Here is a 25,327-nt window from a genome sequence, read left to right on the forward strand (position 1 = left end):
GTGCTTCGGTCGCTGGTGCTGCATCTGGCTAGCCAGCTGTCCTCACCCACGCAAAAGCAGGTCATGAGGCTTGTTAATGCTGCCATTGTTCTCGGCTTTTCTTGGCCGAGGTGTCTGGCAAGCCATTCGTCATGGACGCTATGCTTAAAAGCTGCCAAGGCTTCGGCGTCCGGGCAGTCAACTATTTGGTTCTTCTTAGTAAGAAACTTGTTCCAAAGCTTTCAGGCTAACTCTCCGGGTTGTTGAGTTATATGACTCAAATCGTCCGCATCCGAGGGTCGGACATAAGTCCCTTGAAAATTTGCCCGAAAAGCGTCTCCGAGCTCTTCCGAGCTTCCAATGGAGTTTTCGGGAAGGCTTTTAAGCCAGTGTCGAGATGGCCCTTTGAGTTTGAGGGGTAAGTACTTGATGGCGTGGAGATCATCTCCTCGAGCCATATGGATATGGGGGATATAGTCCTCAATCCAGACCCCAGGGTCTGTTGTTCCATCGTATGCCTCTATGTTTATGGGTTTGAATCCCTCTGGAAATTCATGGTCCAGCACCTCATCGGTGAAACATAGGGGGTGTGCGGCACCCCTGTATCTGGGTGTACCGCGTTGTTCTGATGTTTGTTGTGTTACATCATATGCTGGGGCGCGCTTGCGTGGTCCATAGATGGATGTGGTTGCGCCGTCCTTTTGGTGTGAGCCCTCGTGTGGATCGCGTATTGGCTTGTGAGTGGTGTGATTTGCCGCTCCATGTTGGCCGTGAGGTCGTTTATCCGGCCAGGTGGCCGTTTTAATTTTTGGTTGTGGGGGATCTAGGGCCTACTCATCGAATTCGGGTAGCAACTTCTGCTTCGGGTAGCTCTTGGTGGGGCGATTACCACCATACTTCGCTGCTGTGTTGAGTACTTTACTCCATCTGATTTGGAGTGTGTCCTGCGCAGCCTTGAGCCTTTGCTTCTGCGTTTTCAGACTCCTCGCGGTGGCAACAAGCCTTTGACGGGCACTCTGCTGCTCCGGGTGCCTGTCCGGCGTTATGTCGTCCGGACTATTATCTTTGACAGAATTGGTTTGTTCGGTTTGATTCTCCGTATTGTCGTGGTCCGGCAGTGGTTCGCCCTGCTCCAACGCTGGGTCTGTATGATCATTATTTCTGCCGAGGCGGGATTTGGGGTGGCGCTTACGCCGCCGCTTTGACTGCTTCTCGAGGGGACAAGCCTTTGTTGCGTCCTTCCGTTCCTCATCGTCGTCTTCTTTTGGTGTCTCCACCATGTATATGTCATATGATGAGGTGGACGTCCAGCGCCCTGTGGGCGGTGGTTCCTCTTCGCCTCCCGCATCGTCGTCCATACTGTCGATGTCTTCGGAGTCGAAGTCAAGCATGTCGGTTGAGTCATCAACAATGGCTACTAAGTGGGTGGTGGGTGGGCTTCGAATTTCTTCGTCGTCCGCGTCCCAGTCCTGCCGGATATAGTTCGGCCAGATTTCTCCTGACAAGGAGAGAGACCTTAATGAGTTCAGTATGTCGCCAAAGGGCGAGTGGTGAAAGATATCCGCGGCGGTGAATTCCATGATCGGCGCCCAATCGGATTCAATTGGCAGGGGCGCGGGCGGTTCAGAGTCCGGAAAAGAGTCCGGCACCTTGGAGTCACGGGCTTCGCAGAGGATTAGGCTGGTGTTCGGCTCGATCGCCGTAGAGACTGCAGCCCCTGAGGCGGTGTCTAGCCACATGTCCTCGATTGGCGCAGTTGGCTCCGAGCTAAGGGTCGGAGCTGATGCGGGTGCGGCCTCTGGGGTACTGTTCAGCGGCAGAGCTAGGTCATACCCATCGTGACAGTGCGGCGCGCCCGGCTGTGGCTCGAATCCGTCGAAGATCAAGTCTCCGCGGATGTCGGCCGTGTAGTTCAAACTTCCAAATCTGACCTGATGGCCCGAGACGTAGCTTTCAATCTACTCCAGATGGCCAAGCGAATTAGCCCGCAGTGCAAAGCCGCCGAACACGAAGATCTGTCCGGGGAGAAAGGTCTCACCCTGGACCGCATCATTGTGGATGATCGGAGGAGCCATCGGGCCTAAAGGTGAGGACATAGAGGAACTCTCAATGAAAGCACCAATGTCGGTGTCAAAACCGGCGGAACTCGGGTAGGGGGTCCCGAACTGTGCGTCTAGGCCGGATGGTAACAGGAGGCAGGGGACACAATGTTTTACCCAGGTTCGGGCCCTCTTGATGGAGGTAAAACCTTACGTCCTGCTGGATTAATATTGATGATATGGGTAGTACAAGAGTAGATCTACCACGAGATCAGAGAGGCTAAACCCTAGAAGCTAGCCTATGGTATGATTGTATGTTGTGGTTGTTGTCTCTTACGGACTAAAACCCTCCGGTTTATATAGACATCGAAGAGAGTTAGGGTTACACAAGGTCGGTTACAAAGGAGGAGATATCCATATCCGTATTGCCTAGCTTGCCTTCCACGCCAAGTAGAGTCCTATCCGGACACGAGACAAAGTCTTCAATCTTGTATCTTCAGAGTCTAACAGTCCGGCCAAAAGATATAGTCCGGCTGTCCGGAGACCCCCTAATCCAGGACTCCCTCAACTCCCTTTTTGCGTGAAAGATTCTACCTGGCATCGCCAAGTTTCATCAAAACCCTTCATGCGTAAGGCCTGTTGAAGGAACAGCCATTTAACCTTATCATACGCCTTCTCAAAATCCACCTTGAAAACAACTTCATCAAGTTTTTTCGTGTGGATCTCACGGAGTGTTTCATGAAGGACCACAACCCCTTCAAGGATGTTCCTATCCGGCATGAAAGCAGTTTGAGTAGGCTGAACCACAGCATGCGCAATCTGTGTGAGCCTAATCGTCCCGACCTTGGTAAAGATTTTGAAACTAACATTTAGAAGACAGATGGGCCTGAATTGCTCAATTCTCACAGCCTCTATTTTCTTATGAAGCAAGGTTATCGTCCCAAAATTGAGTTGAAAGAGCTGAAGCTGTCCCGAGAACAAATCATGGAACATCGGCAACATGTCCCCTCTAATAATATGCCAGCACTTCTTATAAAACTCAGCCGGTAATCCATCCGGGCAGGGAGCTTTATTATTTTTCATTTGCGATATGGCCTCGAACACCTCCTTTTCAGAAAAATGAGCAGCTAAAATCTCATTCTCAATAGTAGTAAGTTGAGGCATGTCCTCAACCCTAGACTCATCTAGAGACACACAGTTAACCACTGGGGGTCCAAACAACTGCTTGTAATACTCAGTGATGTAAAGTTTTAGGTTCTCCTGACCAATAATCGTTCCTTCATCTTGTTCAAGCTGAAAGATCCTCTTCTTCATGTGTTTGCCATTGGCAATCATGTGGAAGAATTGAGTGTTCGCGTCCCCCTTGACCACTCTTCGGACTTTGGCCCGCAGAGCCCACTTTAATTCTTCTTCACGAAGAAGTTCTTTCAGCCTCATCTCAGCGTCAAGCTTGGCATGGAGCTCTGTGGCTGGCAGAATCATGGTTTCCGCTTTTACATCTAAGGAGTGAATAAGGTTGAGGAGCCGTTCCTTTTCAACCTTATAAACCCCGCTAAGATGCTTGGCCCACCCACGTAGGAAACTTCTCAGGTGTCTAATTTTATTCTGCCAGCACTCAAGCGCAGTTCTACCTCCTGCATCCTTAGCCCACTCTCTGGCTACGAGATCAAGGAAGCCTTCTCTCTCAAACCAAGCCAGCTCAAACAAGAATAAGTTCTTGTTTCCCGGGTGGGAGGCCTCACCAGAATCCAGAAATAAAGGCGTGTGGTCAGAAATACCCCGAGAGAGAGCCTGAACTGTGACGAAGGGAAACTTCTGTTCCCATTCTACACTTGCCAGAACACGATCCAACTTTTCAAACGTTGGAATCGGCATCGCGTTGGCCCAGGTAAATTTTCTGCCCAAAAGCTCTATCTCTCTCAGATTCAAGCTTTCAATGATGGTATTGAACATGAATGACCATCTGCCGTCAAAATTATCATTGTTCTTCTCCTCTCGCCTCCTTATAGTGTTGAAATCACCTCCCACCAGGATAGGCAGTTGCTCAGAGCCGCAAATCCTAACCAGGTCCGCCAAGAACTCCAATTTTTGTTCGGGCTATGCGGCACCATATACTGCCACCTAAGCCCAGTTAAACCCATATGCCTTCGACCTCACCCTAAACTTAACCGCAAAATCTCCCATGACCACACTTCGGACTTCTAGGGACACGCATCTAACCCCGAGTAAGATCCCACCTGATCTTCCTCGCGGTGGAAGACAATGCCAGTCAAAATCAATACTGTCCGATAAGGTATTGAGAAATTGTGGCGAAAAGTTATCTCTGCCAGTCTCCGACAATACGATAAAGTCCAATCTATGCTCTAGAGATGTCTCCGCAAGAAACCTTCTTTTAGCCAAGTCTTTTAGACCTCTGCTATTCCAAAAGATTCCTTTCATATCTCATCATGGAATTTTTTAGCCGTACGGATCCGAGCACTCCTACGCACTGCGGAATCCGGGTATATCTTCCGCTTCCATTTGCGTTTAGGGTTGATCTTACTCTTCAGCTGGTCCTCACAACCAGGCTCAGAAGCACTAACCACAACATTCTCCACACCCTCATCCTCCTCCTCAGGCTCAGGAAGAGGAGGAGCAAGATCCGCACAAAAATTATCGAGCACCCTAACCCCCAAAGCATCAATATCAGAATCATTCATGGGTTTAACCGCCGCTAAGTTGCGAATTAGCTCTAAGGCCCGCTCTGCCTCTAAGTCCAGCATATCATTAACATAAGTTGAAATTTCACTATCATTACTACCTAGTGAAATTCCTATCTGGTTTGCATTATTAATAATCTCATCATTAGAGAAATGCAAAATGGAATTTGAAACATAGACCGACAAACCAGTAGTGACCTCAACGTCACGAAGCTTGGCCGCCCTCATGGCGCACCGCTGCTGAATGTCGTCCACCTCCGGATGATACTGGAGACGGCTGCTGAGCCGTCGCCCCTCTGAGACCGGGTCCGGAATACCACCGAACGCAATCACCTCCTCCCGAGTGGCCCTACTCATTGTGAGGCCTCCTGCCTCCTGCCTCACCCCGAACACGCATCCGGTCGTCCTCCATCGACGATCTAGCTGGACCACCGGAAAGTGAAGGGGCGCTCAACGGCACTGGCAACATCTGTCGCACCCCACCACAGAGAGACTGCGCCAAACTGGGAGTTGGTGGAGCCTGGGCCACCTGCCCGAGCTCCCCATCCACCCCAGTCCTCCGTCCATCAGGAGACACCAACGCCCCAGGAAGGTTGTCCTCCCTGGGCGCCCCAAGAGGATGGGGCCCCGAGGCCACCTGCCCCGAGCCTCCTCCGGAAAGCTAAACCGCCGCCTGTATCGCCGGTCTGGCTATAGGAGAGGAAGGTGCCGAGGCCACCTGCCCCGGACCCCCTCCCGAAGAAGCAATCTCCACCACCGAGACCTCGTCCATCACGCACTCTGACTGAGGATCATGAACGAGCATGTGGGAGGGGACCTCCTCCTCCTCACACCTGATCGGAAGTGGCAAAACCTCCAGAACTGGACTCACGACATCCTCAAAAGCCAGAACAGGTAGTATGTGCTCAAACACCTCATCGGACTCCACCCGCTCACTCCAGAGCCTCAGAGGTGCAGAAGCAGGCTCGAAAGACCCGAATCTGAGAGTAGTCGTAGGCACCGAAGAGGGTGGTGCCGTCCCATCCCCTGACGTCTGAGAAACAACTCCCGGTGCAATGGACGACTCTCGTCCAGTATCATCAACCGGTGCCTCCTTAGGCCCCGAGCTGTCATCTCCCTCGTGCATATCAGTATCAGTCCCGTTAGCCGCCTCGGCGAATAGACTCTCATCCTCATACTCAATCGTGAGGTTATAGACCTGTCCTCGATATGCCCACTTGACCACCTCAGGCACGTACTCAATGTCCAGAACGCTGACCAACCGTCGGGCTATCCCGTGAGCTCTGGTGAAATCCATATCCACTCGCTCTGGTCTCCCCACCAAAATACCAAAACTAGCCACAACCCGAGCATCCTGCATGGGCTTCGAGCCCCCCCCCCCCGAAAAATGCAGCCAAACCTGAGTCAGAGGCTTACCCTGAGGCTTGACTCTCTTCCACTCATGGAAGTCAAGCACACCATCAGTACCCGGCACTTTGCACATCCCAAAACTCAGAAGTCTCTGAAGATCCTCCACTGAAGGGAACTCAACCCTAAACAATTTCTCCTCAAGATTAACAAGCTCCCACTGGAAGTCACTTGGAGCTAACTCCTTCAGCCTCTGCACAATCTATGTCTCAGAGACCTCTCCTCTGGTAACTTTTACTATCCCAGTAGTCAAACTCAGGGTCTCGTCAGGAGCCTCTCTCTCAGTAGGAGACTCAAAGAACGTTAGTTCAGCACGGTACACTCTATATATCATGAGAGACGGTGCCTGATCTCGCAGAAACAGACAATCCCCCGTATCATGTGCCGGTTTGCCACAAGTGCCACAAAGCTTAGCCACACACTCAGCAATGAAATGACCCTTGCCTCCGCATCGATAGCACAACATTTTATCTTTCTTACGCGCCCATTTGGACGCCCTCTCCGAATCAGCCTTATCTGTTGCTTCCACTGACGCTGTCAGCATGGTTTCACTCTCGGGTATCTCAGCATTAGCTAATGCCGACACCACCTCCAAAGCTTGACCTGACAACACAGTCTCCTCCACAGACCCATCAACGGCCATCTGATCAACAACAGGTGGGGGAGGTTGCCGTGGTCAGTACCGGCCACCTCGACCACCTTGACCACCACGATGACCGTGGAAACCTCCTCGATGTCTATATACCGGGCCAGAAGCCCCCTCAACAAAACCACCCTGGGGACCCAAGAACGGTCTCTCCGCCGAGCCATCGCTCTGCCAAGCATAACCTCGACCACCGCCCGTCGACGACGAACCACGGTGCTGACCCACCCCATAGGCGTTGAATCCATCATCTCCCCATTGAACCCAGGGCGCGGCATTAGTCCCTCCAACGCCGGAAACTTGCGGATGAGGAGGCGCCTGCATCTGCACAGCCCCAGTCGGAGCAAGGATGCTTTGTTCCATCTCCTGTAAGCTTAAATAATCCACAAACTTCATCCACATATATTAAGTGCTCATTAGGATGCTTTGTTCCATCTCCTGTAAAAGGGTCAACTAGCAGTCTTTCCATCATACCCGAAGGAAATACAAAAGGAGTTTCATTTTCAATACGTTCAGTAGGTTGAGGAGCAACTCTTTGCTCTACTGGACGGGGTGAAGATACCCCAAACAATCCCCTCATAGAATTACTTTCCATAGTAAAAAGTGACAGTAAATTTCAGCACACTATATTAATTTTTCCTTACCAAATTCCACCTACCAAAGGCGCTACAATCCCCGACAACGGCGCCAGAAAAGAGTCTTGATGACCCACAAGTATAGGGAATCTATCGTAGTCCTTTTGATAAGTAAGAGTGTCGAACCCAACAAGGAGCAGAAGGAAATGATAAGCGGTTTCCAGCAAGGTATTCTCTGCAGGTACTGAAATAAGTGGTAACAGATAGTTTAGTGATAAGATAAATTGTAACGAGCAAATAGTAACAAAATTAAATAAAGTGCAGCAAGGTGGCCCAATCCTTTTTGTAGCAAAGGACAAGCCGGAACAAACTCTTATAATAGGAAAAGCGCTCCCGAGGACACATGGGAATATCGTCAAGCTAGTTTTCATCACGTTCATATGATTCGCGTTCGATACTTTGATAATTTGATATGTGGGTGGACCGGTGCTTGGGTGCTGTTCTTAATTGAACAAGCATCCCACTTATGATTAACCTCTATTGCAAGCATCCGCAACTACAACAAAAGTATTAAGGTAAACCTAACCATAACATGAAACATATGGATCCAAATCAGCCCCTTACGAAGCAACACATAAACTAGGGTTTAAGCTTCTGTCACTCTAGAAACCCATCATCTACTTATTACTTCCCAATGCCTTCCTCTAGGCCCAAATAATGGTGAAGTGTTATGTAGTCGACATTCACATAACACCACTAGAGGCTAGACAACATACATCTTATCAAAATATCAAACAAATACCAAATTCACATGACTACTAATAGCGAGACTTCTCCCTTGTCCTCAGGAACGAACGTAATTACTCACAAAGCATATTCATGTTCATAATCAGAGGTGTAATAATATGCATATAGGATCTGAACATATGATCTTCCACCAAATAAACCAACTAGCATCAACTACACGGAGTAATCAACACTACTAGCAACCTACTAGCACCAATCCCAGAATTTGAGACAAGAATTGGATACAAGAGATGAACTAGGGTTTGGAGATGAGATGGTGCTGGTCAAGATGTTGATGGAGATTGCCCTCTCCCGATGAGAGGAGAGTTTGTGATGATGATGGTGATGATTTCCCCCTCCGGGAGGGAAGTATCCCCAGCAGAACAGCCCTGCCGGAGCTCTAGATTGGATCCTCCAAGGTTCCACCTCGTGGCGGTGGAGTCTCGTCCCGAAAAGTTCCTCCTTATTTTTTTCTCATCGAAAGACTTCATATAGGAGAATATGGATGTCGGAGAGCCACCAGGTGGCCCACAAGGTAGGAGGGCGTGCCCTAGGGGGGCGCCCCCCCACCCTCGTGAGGAGGGTGTGGGCCCCCTGGCCTTCATCTTTGGCGAGGATTTTTCTTTATTTATTTTAAGACGTTCCATGGAGTTTCAGGACTTTTGGAGTTGCGCAGAATAGGTCTCTAATATTTGCTCCTTTTCCATCCCAGAATTCCAGCTGCCGGCATTCTCCCTCTTCATGTAAACCTTGTAAAATAAGAGAGAATAGCCATAAGTATTGTGACATAAAGTCAAATAACAGCCCATAATGCAATGAATATCGATATAAAAGCATGATGCAAAATGGACGTATCAACTCCCCCAAGCTTAGACCTTGCTTGTCCTCAAGGGAAAAGCCGATAACAATAAATATGTCCTCATGTTTAGAGGTAGAGGCGTCAATAAAAATAAAATAAAGACACGAAGGCATCATGATTATTCATAACAGCAACATATATAGATTTTGTCATATGATTACTTATGTTCAAGTGATGATCTATTCACAATGCAAAAGTATAAATCATAAACCTTATTGGGTTCCGACAAACTATAATCTCAGTCATTGAAGCAATTGCAATTTATCATAACATCGGAAAGAGTCTATGTCAGAGCTAAAAAGCAAGTCCACATACTCAACTATCATTTAGTCCTCCATAATTGCTAACACTCACGCAATACTTGTGGTTACGGAGTTTTAATCGAACACATAGAAAGATAGGGGCTTATAGTTTTGCCCCACAACCTTTTACCTCAAGGGTAATGTCAACAATAATGGTTCATGCTCCCCTACATCCAATTAGATATATATATATCATGTTCTTTCCAACATGCTGAGCTTGCCAAAGGATAAAATGAAAAAGAAAAGGTGAAGATCACCATGACTCTTGCATAAGGTAGAGGATAATAATAAAAGATAGGCCCTTCGCGGAGGGAAGCAGAGGTTGCCATGCACTTTTATGGTTGGATGCATAAAATCTCAATGCGAAAGAACGTCACTTTATATTTCCCATTGTGATATGAACCTTTATTATGTAGTCTGTCGCTTTTATTACTTCCACATCACAAGATCGTATAAAGCTTATTTCTCCCACACTAATCAATCATACATATTTAGAGCAATTTTTATTGCTTTGCACCGACGACAACTTACTTGAAGGATCTTACTCAATCCATAGGTAGATATGGTGGACTCTCATGGCAAAACTGGTTTAGGGATTTTGGAAGCACAAGTAGTATTTCTACTTGGTGCTGAGAATTTGGCTAGCATGAGGGGGAAAGGCAAGCTCAACAAGTTAGAGGATCCATGACAACATACTTTATCTCAGATATAAGAAAGACATAACTCATTATGTTGTCTTCATTGTCCAACATCAACTCTTTAGCATGTCATATTTTAATGAGTGCTCCCAATCATAAAAGATGTCAATGATAATATATGTATATGTGAAAACCTCTCTTTCCTTATTACTTCCTATTAATTGCAACAATGACCAAAGCTATGTCTGCCAACTCCCAACAACTTTTAATCATCATACTATTTCTATGTGAAGTCATTACTCTCAATAAGATCAATTTGAACTCTTTGTTTCTTTTTATTATTTTCTCTTTTTCTTTTATTCATCCAAGATCATGGCAAAATAATCAAGCCCTTGACTCAACACTAATCTTTATTATATATAGCTCACATACTCGATTACAAAGAGAGATCAAAAGGCAAAACTCAAAACTAGATCACGCCATAAACTTTATTCTACTAGATCAAGATACTACTAATAGGATCGAACTAAAAAAATGATAAAGATAGGAGTTGTGATGGTCATACGATACCGGGGCATCTCCCCCAAGCTTGGTAGTTGCCAAGGGGGGTGCCCATACCCATGTGATTATATCTCCTTGGTTGGTGAAGAAGGTGAAGGTGTTGTTGATGATGCGGGCTTGTCATCCATCTTCCAAGGCATAGGTTCACCATCATAGAAGGATGATCGAGTCTCCGGAATCCTCGAATCTACAGCCAAACTCATTCTTTTGAATCTATATTCATACTCACAGTTTTGGTTTTGCAGGTCATAGATTTGGGCTTGGAGGCGCTCGATCTTCTCATATAGCTTGAAGATGGCCTCCTCGGTGTTCTTGGCATCCGGCTTGTAGTTGTTAGTGAACTCCGCGAGCATCATGTGTCTAGCGTTGATTCCAAGCTCCACCATCCCCTGGCACTTGAAAATTTGTTGCTCCATTGCTTCGAGCCTCGTCTCCACGCTTCCTGTTCCCTTTGGTCCCTCAACATCGCGGATGTGCAGCAACCCATCACGCATCTCAATGGTTTGAGGGTGTCGCAGCACCTCCGCGAGGTAAGGGTTGATGACCTTCTCGAAGAACTTGTCCTTGGAAGCACTTGGGGACGTCATTGTAACGCCCCGAGACCAATGCGCCAGGTGTCTTCCAGTTATTCGCCGTTGTTGCCTTGTCATTTGCTTGCGTGTCGCATCTTATCATGTCATCATGTGCATTGCATCATCATGTTTTTCAAAACTAGCATCCGTCCGGATCTCCCAGTTCTTTCCGTTGTCTGTTCTGAGCCCAGCCACACTTGCACGCTGTAACGCCCCGAGACCATTGTGCCAGGTGTCTCCCAGTTATTCGCTATCGTTGCCATGTCTTTTGCTTGCGTGTTGCATTTCATCATGCCATCATGTGCATTGCATCATCATGTTTTTGAAACTTGCATCCGTCCGGGTCTTCCGGTTCTCTCCGTGTCCGTTCGGAGCCCAACCACACTCGCACGCGCCCGCGGCATGTCCGAAATAGTATTTTATAAGTGGCCGGAAAATGTTCTCGGAATGGGATGAGAGTTGGCGTGCGGTCATGTTATAGGGTAGGTAGACCGCGTGCCAAGTTTCATCGCAATCGGAGTCCGTTTGATGCCCCAACGGATATTTATAGCGGCAATATAGCCGGTCTATCGTCGGACGTTTTCGGTCTCCGAAAACTGTTGCCGGGCTTTCCCTCTCTTTCCTCCCTAGACCGTCTTCACATTTCACTACCTATCCACCAAACCCAACCTAAACTCTCTCGTCAGCCCGCGGCCCTCCTCGCGTGTGCATCCAAAAATTGTCCCGGACCCGACCCGAGCAGTCGTCACCGTTGTGTCCGGATCATCCCCAAACATCTACAAAATATTTCCGTTTTCTTGTTTGGACTTTCCTAACCTATATTTTCTCGACCGCCCGATTACGATCGGAGGGTCCGTTTAGCCCCTATCCTAACCCACTAACTATATAAACCAACAACCCTAAAATCTAGGGACTTGTCCCATCCATCCCTCCGTCGCGCCGCCAGTCCACTGTCTTCCTCCTGCTTGGGATCCCCTCCCGATCCAAAACCACCAACCATGACCGCCCCCGCTCCTCCTCAGTTTCCGCGCCAACCAACTAGTGCCTCCTCTGGATCCCGCGTCCACCCAACCAGCGCAGCCACCAGACCGGAGCCCCTCGCCGGTAAGGCCTCACCACCGCGCTCCCCGGTTCTCTCTCTCCTTGGCCTCTGACCTCCCCTGCGCTCCTTTTTTTCTCTTTGAACAGAATCAGGAGCTCCCATGGCTGCCGCTGCCGAGCCGCCCGAGCACCTCCTCCTCTTAAACCGCCATGGCATCCGAGGCCTCCTTGCAAGACCACCACCGCCGCCATGGACAGACGCCATCCAGGGCCCTTGCCACTGTGCCCTGCTTCTTCCTCCTCCTCGAGGAGATGCCCTCGCCTTGAGCATCAGCACGCCAAGGCCTGCCTTCTGAAGTCCGTTGTCGTCGGAGCTGCCCACCACCAGCAGGTCGCTGCACCTTCTCCTCCGTCCCCTCCTTCCTATCGATCACTCTCACTGGACTCCCTCTGTCTCCTCTGTAACAGAGAACATCACGGGCCGCTGCTAGTCCCAACCGGGTCCGAGGCCCTCCGTCCTTTCGCCGGCGTTCCCCTTCAGATCCCGTCGCCAGAGCTCCGTTTCTGCTGCTCCGCGCGGTCGTCTTCTTCATGTGCGCCGCCAATGCCAGGTCCAGCCTCTGCTTTGAGCAGAGGAGGAGGACGCCCGTGTCTCGCCGCCCGAGCACCGCTGCCTGCCCTCATCCCCGACGCCGGCGAGCTCGCCGCTGCCGGATCCACGTCTCCAGCATGCCCGTGCTCATGCACGCTCGCCTCCACCGGTCGTCTGCAAGCAGCAGCGCCGTCACGGGCAAGGTGAGGCATGCAGTTGCCTCGCACGTCACTGCTTTTCCTCTCTGTTCTTCTCTCATCTCACCATATCTCTCTATGTTGCCTCAGACCGAATCCGCCCGAGAGCCGCCATGGTTGCGTCCCCTTCGACCCTGCGCGTGAATGCCTCGCTGCTGTTCGCGTTGACCCCGCATCGATCGAGCAGCCACGGTTACAGAGCAATCTATCGCTGTTTCAATTTTCAGTTTCGTTAGACTTGCACCAGGCTATGGTTCATGTTGCCTATAAATGCTTTTTTTAACAACTTCCTTCGTAGCCCACTGGTCACTCGTGCATGCATCCATCCAGGAGGTCCTGGGTTCGAGTCCCAGGTGCCCCTCTATATCTATCTACTGCTGGCCTGTGTAGCCTGTGTAGCTCCAAATTCAGCCCATTTAGATTTTTTCCTGTTCTATTTTTTCCCTAAATTTCCAGTGCATGCATATTTACAGTAAATGCCATCATTTTAAAATGCTCATAACTAAATGTCCATGCATCCAAATAAAACATGTTATATATGTAAAATGCTCAGAATTTTATCTACTTTCATAATCTGCCATTTTCATCTATGTTTAAAATGTTCAAACTGCTGTTTGCATTAATTTGCTTAAATAACTTGTTAAAATGATTTATTTCATAACTATTTAACCGTAACTCGGAATTTAATAAACTTTATATGTAAATGGGGTAGAATTTTGCCTAGTTTTACATGGTGGCATCTCTTTGCATGTTTAAAAACTATAAAATATGGTTTAGGGCAGAACAGTGCCAAACCTAATATATGCATATGAGGATTTTTCCGGACTTGTTGTTTGTTGTTCCGGCCTCATTTAAATTTGCCTAGATAGGTAGTTTTCATTTGCTTCACCCCTTGTCATGTTAATCAACATTTAATATTGTTGGGTACATAAACGATATCGAACTAAATAACTTGTTGTGGTGTTTCGTCAATATGCAACTCGTTGCATATTGAGCTCCACTTAATTTGTAGGATTGTTTGTGCACTTTGCCATGTCATGCCTCATTAAACCGGACAGGCATCATACTTGATTGTGCATCGTGCCTTGGTTATGTGTTGGTTGTTTACTATGTTGTTTGCTTCTTTTCGGTGTTGTTTCTTCGGTTGGTTCCGATAACGTCGCATTTGTGAGGAACCGTTCGGCTACGTCCGTTTGTCTTCTTCATGGACTCGTTCTTCTTCCTTGTGGGATTTTAGGCAAGATGACCATACCCTCAAAATCACTTCTATCTTTGCTTGCTAGATGCTCGCTCTTTTGCTATGCCTATGCTGCGATACCTACCCCTTTCTTATCATGCCTCCCATATTGTTGAACCAAGCCTCTAATCCACCTTGTCCTAGCAAACCGTTGTTTGGCTATGTTACCGCTTTGCTCTGCCCCTCTTATAGCGTTGTTAGTTGCAGGTGAAGATTGAAGTTTATTCCTTGTTGGAACATGGAGATGTTGTTCCTTGTTGGAACAAGTTTACTTGTTGGGATATCACAATATCTCTTATTTAATTAATGCATCTATATACTTGGTAAAGGGTGGAAGGCTTGGCCTTATGCCTGGTGTTTTGTTCCACTCTTGCTGCCCTAGTTTCCGTCATATCGGTGTTATGTTCCCGGATTTTGCGTTCCTTACGTGGTTGGGTTATAATGGGAACCTCTTGATAGTTCACTTTGAATAAAACTCCTCCAGCAAGGCCCAACCTTGGTTTTACCATTCGCCACCAAGCCTCTTTTTCCCTTGGGTTAGGCCAGCCCAAGGGTCATCTTTATTTTAACCCCCCCCCCCCGGGCCAGTGCTTGTCTAAGTGTTGGTCCGAAATGGGCAGCCTGTGGGGCCACCTCGGGGAAACTTGAGGGCTGGTTTTACTAGTAGCTTGACCTATCCGGTGTTGCCCTGAGAACGAGATATGTGCAGCTCCCATCAGGATGTCGGCACATCGGGCGACTTTGCTGGACTTGTTTTACCATTGTCGAGGATGTCTTGTAACCAGGATTCCAAGTCTGATCGGGTCTTCCCGCTAGAAGGAATATCCTTCGTTGATCGTGAGAGCTTGTGATGGGCTAAGTTGGGACACCCCTGCAGGGATTTGAACTTTCGAAAGCCGTGCCTGCAGTTATGGGCAGATGGGAATTTGTTAATGTCCGGTTGTAGAAAACCTGAAGTTGACCTTAATTAAAATGCATCAACCGCGTGTGTAGCCGTGATGGTCTCTTTCCAGCGGAGTCCGGGAAGTGAACACGGTGTTGGAGTTATGCTTGACGTAGGTTGTTCTAGGATCACTTCTTGATCTTAGATTCTCGACCATGCTTCGCTTTCTCTTCTCGCTCTCATTTGCGTATGTTAGCCACCATATATGCTAGTCGCTTGCTGCAGCTCCACCTCATACCTTTTACCTTACCCATAAGCTTAAATAGTCTTGATCGCGAGGGTGTGAGATTGCTGAGTCCCTGTGACTCACAGATTCTTCCAAAACCAGTTTGCAGGTGCCGATGATACCGTGTAGGTGACGCCACTGAGCTCAGGAGGAGCTCGATGAAGATTTTGTCCTTGTATTGTTTCATTCTAGTTGATTAGTAGTGGAGCCCAGTCGGGGTCGATCGGGGATCTGTGTAGGCTTTGGGGTAGTCTTCTTTTATTTTGGTTCCATAGTCGGACCTTGTATGTATTTGGTTGATGTAATGCTTTATTCATGTAATTGTGTGAAGTGGCGATTGTAAGCCAACTATGTATCTCTTTCCCTTATGTATTACATGGGTTGTGTGAAGATTACCTCACTTGCGACATTGATTTCAATGCGGTTATGCCTCTAAGTCGTGCTTCGACACGTGGGAGATACAGCCGCATCGAGGGCGTTACAAGTTGGTAATCAGAGCCTTCCCCGACCTTAGGAGCCCCCTGCTTGATCGAATCGCTGACGTTATTGAGTCTAGAAATGTTTTGAGTCTTTTAGGAATTATATATATCGGAGAGTAGGACTTCTTTTTACTCCTTAGTCCCTTCGTCGCTCTGGTGAGGCATCCAAACGTAGAGTTTTGTCTCTTCTGTTCTCAAATTTCACTAAAAAAATTTAGGATCACACGGGTATCTTGGAATCGTTCCGATGGTTTTGTGACGAGAACATTGTTCTTGGTGCCTCCTGACATTTAGGGTTGTGGCAGTGTCCCGGGGAGTTGAGCTTCAAGGTGTTGTCATCACAATTTTATCGTTGCAGTTCTAGAATACCTGAGATTAGTTTCGCCGACATCGAAAATCTCTGTTATGAAGTTGTTGGTGAGATAACCTCGATGCCACCCAGTACTGGGGCGGGAGTTCGGGAGTATCGCCATAACTTGTATAATGGATGCTTTTCGAAGGTTGAGGTAAACGATTTCCGAAGGTTTCTTGGTTATGTGTTGAAGGATGGATACAGCTAGATGTAGGATTTGTTAGTTTTGCGTGAGATATTATGCTTCCCCTGTATCCCCAACACCTGATTGCATAACCGGAAAATTTCGGGAGTTTATAAGTGGGAATTCAAGTAGCTCCTAGGATATCTTTCTGACAGATGTATGATATGAAATTGGGGTTCAACGTCTAGTGGTCCGCCTATTCACGGTTGGTTTTATAGTGGTCTTGTTGTGTCTTAAAGAGTCCTTGGCTATGCCGACTCGGGGACGCTTCGTATGTCATGTGCACTGCCTTGTACATGATGGTGTTGTACGATCGAGCCCGTGTAGGCCCCACCACGTAAACTTCGGACGAAATCTCTATCATATGTTTGTTCCGGCTTATTTTGCAAGCCAATCCTTTGTTTTGTTTTGAGTGGTGATATTCGAGTTTCTTCGAAGTCAAATGTTGATTCCATACCTTCCCCAAATGGTGTTCTTCTCATACTCTGATGTGAATACCAATCCTTCTTGATCATCAAGATTGTTTTGTCAACCCTTTTTAACCAGTGTGCTTCTCTTCAAGTGGATCCGATCATTTCAACATCCGCAAGATCAATTATTAGTTCTTCTCAACGGTGTTTGTTTCATTCGTCCCAAGTTGCCTTTGTTTTCCCACCCACCCACCCTTTTTCTTCAAGGACTCAGATATCTTAATCAAGTATCCATCTTATTGATGCGAGGCCTCTTCATTCCTTTTCCGTCAATGTTTCTTATCTGGTGATTCTCATGAAGATTCTAACGGAGTTTCAAGTTATCATTATTCATTCTTTTTTTCTCCGGTGGTTTCAATTCAAGCTTTGTTGAGTATATCCTTTCCTCGTTTCAATGCTCTCTCATGCCGGTGCAATTCTTAATCATTCACCTCTCGCTATTCAATTGTTCCGGAGTGCTCAAGATATCTCGAAGATTCGTGTTTCCACTCTGCAGTAGTTCAAGATCTTTCAAGGATGTTCTCTCATTCAAGCCATTTAATTCAACCGACGCAATCTATCTTTTAAATCATTCAACGGTGTTTCTTTTGAGTGGGCCCTAACCCACAAGTCTTATCCCAGGATCTTACCTGACTCTTCTTATTTTCCCAGAGCTATCCTCAAACCTCTTTTCGAAGTTTGATGTAAGAATGATTTATCATCAGTCAAATGCCTTCTCCTAGATCTTTCACAATTCTTTTCATCCTTGGCTCAACCTCTCCTCTTTTAATCATTCCGGAGTGTCTCAATAATTCATGGTGGTGTCTCTCATCGTCATTCTCTGTATTTGAAGACCAAAGAAGATTTTTCTCTCAATCTTGCTCCTTTCTCTTCAAGATTCGTGATGCTAGCTTACTGCCATCCTCTCATAATTGTTTTGATTGTGAGTATTCTTTTCACCTATCTGGAGCATTTCATGAGTTATTTCCATTTCTTTACTCCGAAGGCCATCTTTTCAAATATTAGTCATTCCAGCTTCCAGCTATCTTTCTCCAAATCTTACCAGTGCTTCATTCAAATATCCTCTAATCAGCTCGCGATCTCTTCGTTCACTTTCATCTAAACTCCCTCATGTATCTTCGTTCATTTGCTAATTCTTACCGGTGATTCACCCCTTTTACTTCATTCGTTTTCAATTCTTACCGGTGGCTCGTTCAAGATTTCTCTTCCTTTGCTATTGTATCGATTCATTTGTTATTTCTAGCCTACCGTTGGTTCGTTCAATATTTTCCCAAGTTGGCGCTATATCTATCTTAATGCTCTCTACGAGAATAAGTAGTATGTCAAATCCGCTGCTTGTCATCAATTTAAATTGGTGAAGGATAAGCATAACGTAATTCTTATTCTTGTTCATCCAAGCGATTAATTCCTTATTCCAGAGGTGCACCAAATTCTTGATTCCAATTGTGTTCAGCTTTTTCTTTTCCCGGCGTTTCAAAATCTCTCTTTTATCTCGTCGAAGCTTCATCTAATCATTTCAAGGCTTCAACCTTATTCTTTTCATCCTTCACTTCTTTGTGATCATTCTTTAACCGGAGTTGTTCATGAAGGTTCTACATGATGGTTCATCAAGGATTTATATTCCTTCTCGAAGTGTTCACTGAGGTTCTTTTTTAAGGAGCTCAATCATTTTTCTTCTTGCATTCCAGTGTGCAATTCTTTTTAACTTTTCTTTTGAGATGGTGTTATGTCTTTCTTGACAATTTCCCTTCATGTTTCATGATTCAAAAGTTGTCAGGAATGAGATATTTAAAACCATCAATTTCTTCTTTGGATTTATCTTGGGTTATTTTTCACCTAAAACCTTCCCTAAGGAATGTTGCTATTGGGGTGCTTTTCAAGAATCCAAGTTTCCTCCTGTTCTCGCGATGAAAGATGTTTTCATCTCTCCATCGTTCTCAAGCAAGCAATTGTTTTCGTTTGTGGCAGGTTTCCACCTCAAATTTTTGAGATGTTTTCCATAAGCCCTCAACAAGCTTACTATTTTCGTTGTTGATTTCCCAACAACTCCGTTCAATCCTTCTTTTTAAGGATGCCCTCTCAAATTCATTTGAGGTAGAACATGTTGTTTTCTTCTCCGTTCTTTTCATTGCATTCTTTCATTTCTTCCCGAGGCATTGTGATGATGCTCTCTTCACTCATCATATCGTATTGTGAAGATCATGTTCTTTCCTTTGCTTACCCATTCAACTGGAGTGTCGTGTCCTTCATTCAAGTTCTCTCATCTTATCAAGTTTTGCCTCACTTTTCAACCGGAGTGCTGTCTGAAATCTTTTTACCCATTGTGCCATTCTTTCAATAGTTTCGGAGGTGGTGTGTTGTTGATCTCATCAAGTATCTTCTCATATTGTCAAGCTCTTCTTCAGTTCCTTCCATTTACAGTCAGAGTGCTGTCCAAATTATATCATTCTTTTTCCCTCTCAATATTGTTTTAACCAGAGTGTTGTCGTAATTGATCTTTATCGTTCCTTGTTCCTCTTTTCTAACGGATTGTTTTCAACTTTGAAAATCTTCGTCGTTTTCTTTCTTTCAATTTTCAACCTCGCAAGGTTCTTTGGTTTCACTCTTTTGTTAAAGAAGCAACTTAGTTTTACCTCTTATCTTCCTCTTCCTTTTCCCTCCGGTGCCATTCTAGATCTCGGGACAAGATCCTCTCATAGTGGTGGAGTGTTGTAACGCCCCGAGACCGTTGTGCCAGGTGTCTCCCAGTTATTCGCTGTCGTTGCCATGTCTTTTTCTTGCGTGTTGCATTTCATCATGTCATCATGTGCATTGCATCATCATGTTTTTGAAACTTGCATCCGTCCGGGTCTTCCGGTTCTCTCCGTGTCCATTCTGAGCCCAACCACACTCGCACGCTCCCGCGGCATGTCCGAAATAGTATTTTATAAGTGGCCAGAAAATGTTCTCGGAATGGGATGAGAGTTGGCGTGCAGTCTTGTTATAGTGTAGGTAGACCGCGTGCCAAGTTTCATCGCAATCGGAGTCCGTTTGATGCCCCAGCGGATATTTATAGCGGCAATATAGCCGGTCTGTCGTCGAACGTTTTCGGTCTCCGAAAACTGTTGCCGGGCTTTCCCTCTCTTTCCTCCCTAGACCGTCTTCACATTTCACTACCTATCCACCAAACCCAACTTAACCTCTCTCGTCAGCCCGCGGCCCTGCTCGCGCGCGTGTCCGGAAATTGTCCCAGACCCGACCCAAGCAGTTGTCATCGTTGTGTCCGGATCATCCCCAAACATCTACAAAATATCTCCATTTTCTTGTTTCGACTTTCCTAACCTATATTTTATCGACCGCCCGATTACGATTGGAGGGTCCGTTTAGCCCCTATCCTAACCCACTAACTATATAAACCAGCAACCCTAAAATCTAGGGACTTGTCCCATCCATCCCTCCGTCGCGCCGCCAGTCCACTGTCTTCCTCCTCCTTGGGATCCCCTCCCGATCCAAAACCACCAACCACGACCGCCCCCGCTCCTCCTCAGTTTCCGTGCCAACCAACTAGTGCCTCCTCTGGATCCCGCGTCCACCCAACCAGCGCAGCCACCAGACCGGAGCCCCTCGCCGGTAAGGCCTCGCCACCGCGCGCCCCGGTTCTCTCTCTCCTTGGCCTCTGACCTCCCCTGCACTCCTTTTTTTCTCTTTGAACACAATCTGGAGCTCCCATGGCTGCCGCCGCCGAGCCACCCGAGCACCTCCTCCTCTTGAACCGCCATGGCGTCCGAGGCCTCCTTGCAAGACCACCACCGCCGCCATGGACAGACGTCGTCCAGAGCCCTTGCCGCTGTGCCCTGCTTCTTCCTCCTCCTCGGGGAGATGCCCTCGCCTCGAGCATCAGCGTGCCAAGGCCCGCCTTCTGAAGTCCGTTGTCGTCGGAGCTGCCCACCACCAGCAGGTCGCTGCACCTTCTCCTCCGTCCCCTCCTTCCTATCGATCTCTCTCACCGGACTCCCTCTGTCTCCTCTGTAATAGAGAACATCACAGGCCGCCGCTAGTTCCGACCGGGCCCGAGGCCCTCCGTCCTTTCGCCGGCGTTCCCCTTCAAATCCCGTCGCCAGAGCTTCGTCCCTGCTGCTCCTCGCGGTCGTCTTCTTCATGTGCGCCGCCAATGCCAGGTCCAGCCTCTGCTTTGAGCAGAGGAGGAGGACGCCCGTGTCTCGCCGCCCGAGCACCGCTGCCTGCCCTCGTCCCCGAGGCCGGTGAGCTCGCCACCGCCGGATCCACGTCTCCAGCATGCTCATGCTCGTGCACGCTCACCTCCACCGGCCGTCTACAAGCAGCAGCGCCGTCACGGACAAGGTGAGGCACGCAGTTGCCTCACGCGTCACTGCTTTTCCTCTCTGTTCTTCTCTCATCTCGCCATATCTCTCTATGTTGCCTCAGACCGAATCCGCTCGAGAGCCGCCATGGTTGCGTCCCCTTTGACCCTGCGCGCGAATGCCTCACTACTGTTTGCATTGACCCCGCATCGATCGAGCAGCCACGGTTACAGATCAAGCTATCGCTGTTTCAGTTTTTAGTTTCGTCAGACTTGCACCAGGGTATGGTTCATGTTGCGTATAAATGCTTTTTTATCAACTTCCTTTGTAGCCCACTGGTCACTCATGCATGCATCCATCCAGGAGGTCCTGGGTTCGAGTCCCAGGCGCCCCTATTTTTGCCTCTTATTTACCTTTTTTGCAAACCACACAGCCAGCCGCTTGGGCTTGGCCCGATTCTGCTGCTGGTGTTGCCTTGCGCACATAGGGCTCTATATCTATCTACCGCTAGCCTGTGTAGCCCGTGCAGCTCCAGATTCAGCCCGTTTAGATTTTTTCCTGTTCTGTTTTTTCCCTAAATTTCCAGTGCATGCATATTTATAGTAAATGCCATCATTTTAAAATGCTCATAACTAAATGTCCATGCATCCAAATAAAACATGTTATATATGTAAAATTCTCAGAATTTTATCTACTTTCATAATCTGCCATTTTCATCTATGTTTAAAATGTTCAAACTGCTGTTTGCATTAATTTGCTTAAATAACTTGTTAAAATGATTTATTTCATAACTATTTAACCGTAACTCGGAATTTAATAAACTTTATATGTAAATGGGGTAGAATTTTGCCTAGTTTAACATGGCGGCATCTCTTTGCATGTTTAACAACTACACAATATGGTTTAGGGCAGAACAATGCCAAACCTAATATATGCATATGAGGATTTTTCCGGACTTGTTGTTTGTTGTTCCAGCCTCATTTAAATTTGCCTAGATAGGTAGTTTTCATTTGCTTCACCCCTTGCCATGTTAATCAACATTTAATATTGTTGGGTACATAAACGAGATCGAACTAAATAACTTGTTGTGGTGTTTCGTCAATATGCAACTCGTTGCATATTGAGCTTCACTTAATTTGTAGGATTGTTTGTGCACTTTGCCATGCCATGCCTCATTAAACCGGACAGACATCATACTTGATTGTGCATCGTGCCTTGGTTATGTGTTGGTTGTTTACTATGTTGTTTGCTTCTTTCCGGTGTTGTTTCTACGGTTGGTTCCGATAACGTCGCATTTGTGAGGAACCGTTCGGCTACGTCCGTTTGTCTTCTTCATGGACTCGTTCTTCTTCCTTGCGGGATTTCAGGCAAGATGACCATACCCTCGAAATCACTTCTATCTTTGCTTGCTAGATGCTCGCGCTTTTGCTATGCCTATGCTGCGATACCTACCACTTGCTTATCATGCCTCCCATATTGTTGAACCAAGCCTCTAACCCACCTTGTCCTAGCAAACCGTTGTTTGGCTATGTTACCGCTTTGCTCTGCCCCTCTTATAGCGTTGTTAGGTGCAGGTGAAGATTGAAGTTTGTTCCTTGTTGGAACATGGAGATGTTGTTCCTTGTTGGAACATGTTTACTTGTTGGGATATCACAATATCTCTTATTTAATTAAAGCATCTATATACTTGGTAAAGGGTGGAAGGCTTGGCCTTATGCCTGGCGTTTTGTTCCACTCTTGCCGCCCTAGTTTACGTCATATCGGTGTTATGTTCCCGGATTTTGCGTTCCTTACGCGGTTGGGTTATAATGGGAACCCCTTGACAGTTCGCTTTGAATAAAACTCCTCCAGCAAGGCCCAACCTTGGTTTTACCATTCGCCACCTAGACTATTTTTCCCTTGGGTTAGGCCAGCCCAAGGGTCATCTTTATTTTAACCCCCCCCCCCCGGGCCAGTGCTTGTCTAAGTGTTGGTCCGAAATGGGCAGCCTGCAGGGCCACCTCGAGGAAACTTGAGGGCTGGTTTTACTCGTAGCTTGACCTATCCGGTGTTGCCCTGAGAACGAGATATGTGCAGCTCCCATCAGGATGTCGGCACATCGGGCGGCTTTGCTGGACTTGTTTTACCATTGTCGAGGATGTCTTGTAACCAGGATTCCAAGTCTGATCGGGTCTTCCCGCTAGAAGGAATATCCTTCGTTGACCGTGAGAGCTTGTGATGGGCCAAGTTGGGACACCCCTGCAGGAATTTGAACTTTTGAAAGCCGTGCCTGCGGTTATGGGCAGATGGGAATTTGTTAATGTCCGGTTGTAGAAAACCTGAAGTTGACCTTAATTAAAATGCATCAACCGCGTGTGTAACCGTGATGGTCTCTTTCCGGCGGAGTCCGAGAAGTGAACACGGTGTTGGAGTTATGCTTGACGTAGGTTGTTCTAGGATCACTTCTTGATCATAGATTCTCGACCGTGCTTCGCTTTCATTTCTTGCTCTCATTTGCGTATGTTAGCCACCATATATGCTAGTCGCTTGCTGCAGCTCCACCTCATACCTTTTACCTTACCCATAAGCTTAAATAGTCTTGATCGCGAGGGTGTGAGATTGCTGAGTCCCTGTGACTCACAGATTCTTCCAAAACCAGTTTGCAGGTGCCGATGATACCGTGTAGGTGACGCCACTGAGCTCAGGAGGAGCTCGATGAAGATTTTGTCCTTGTATTGTTTCGTTCTAGTTGATTAGTAGTGGAGCCCAGTTGGGGTCGATCGGGGATCTGTGTAGCTTTTGGGGCAGTCTTCTTTTATTTTGGTTCCGTAGTCGGACCTTGTATGTATTTGGTTGATGTAATGCTTTATTCATGTAACTGTGTGAAGTGGCGATTGTAAGCCAACTATGTATCTCTTTCCCTTATGTATTACATGGGTTGTGTGAAGATTACCTCACTTGCGACATTGCTTCAATGCGGTTATGCCTCTAAGTCGTGCTTCGACACGTGGGAGATACAGCCGCATCGAGGGCGTTACAAGTTGGTAATCAGAGCCTTCCCCGACCTTAGGAGCCCCCTGCTTGATCGAATCGCTGACGTTATTGAGTCTAGAAATGTTTTGAGTCTTTTAGGAATTATATATATCGGAGAGTAGGACTTCTTTTTACTCCTCAGTCCCTTCGTCGCTCTGGTGAGGCATCCTGACGTAGAGTTTCGTCTCTTCTCTTCTCAAATTTCACTAAAAAAAATTTAGGATCACACGGGTATCTTGGAATCGTTCTGATGGTTTTGTGACGAGAACATTGTTCTTGGTGCCTCCTGACATTTAGGGGTTGTGGCAGTGTCCCGGGGAGTTGAGCTCCGAGGTGTTGTCGTCACAACTTTATCGTTGCAGTTCTAGAATACCTGAGATTAGTTTCGCCGACATCGAAAATCTCCGTTATGTAGTTGTTGGTGAGATAACCTCGATGCCACCCAGTACTGGGGCGGGAGTTCGGGAGTATCTCCATAACTTGTATAACGGATGCTTTTCGAAGGTTGAGGTAAACGATTTCCGAAGGTTTCTTGGTTATGTGTTGAAGGATGGTGTCAGGACCCCGACTCGATGCCACATAGGTCTAGCATGTAACACCTCATATCACTTTGCGGCCTCACGCACGGTATTCCCACGGGTGTCGCCTTACCTTTGCCCGAGACCGTTTGCGCCTTTTGGCACACGTATATGATAGTGTTGCTAGTACCCATATGATAAGGAGCCCGGGCTGACATGGCTAGTCGTAAACCCAAAGTGGCACAGACTTACAGGGACAGGCATCCATGACCCAGCAACGAACGTGTCGGTCATCAGCAAGTGGGTCCGGGCTGTAGCACTGGGCTAGCAGGACTCCGGTAAACCGGGCTGTAGCGGGCTAACAGGACTCCGGTACTCAATGCGTGACATTTCCCCGAAGGGACAGACACAGGAACGAAGAAGTACACATGCCGGCCAGCCTAAGTGTTCCAGAGCAGTAGCAAGCTACCATGGCTCAGTGGTAACACTAGGAGACATTTCCCGGTAAGAGAGGCTACTAAGGATAAACAACTAGATAGTCAGATCCCACACATACCAAGCATTTCAATCATACACACAATATGCTCGATATGTGCAAATACAACAAGGCATCACAACATGACTCTATGACACAAGTACTTTATTTAAGGCTCAGAGAGCCATACATAACATACACAAAGGTACGGGTCACACGACCCAGCATTCAAGTCATACA

Source organism: Triticum dicoccoides, chromosome 5A (assembly GCF_002162155.2).
Source record: "Triticum dicoccoides isolate Atlit2015 ecotype Zavitan chromosome 5A, WEW_v2.0, whole genome shotgun sequence".
Lineage (NCBI taxonomy): Eukaryota > Viridiplantae > Streptophyta > Magnoliopsida > Poales > Poaceae > Triticum > Triticum dicoccoides.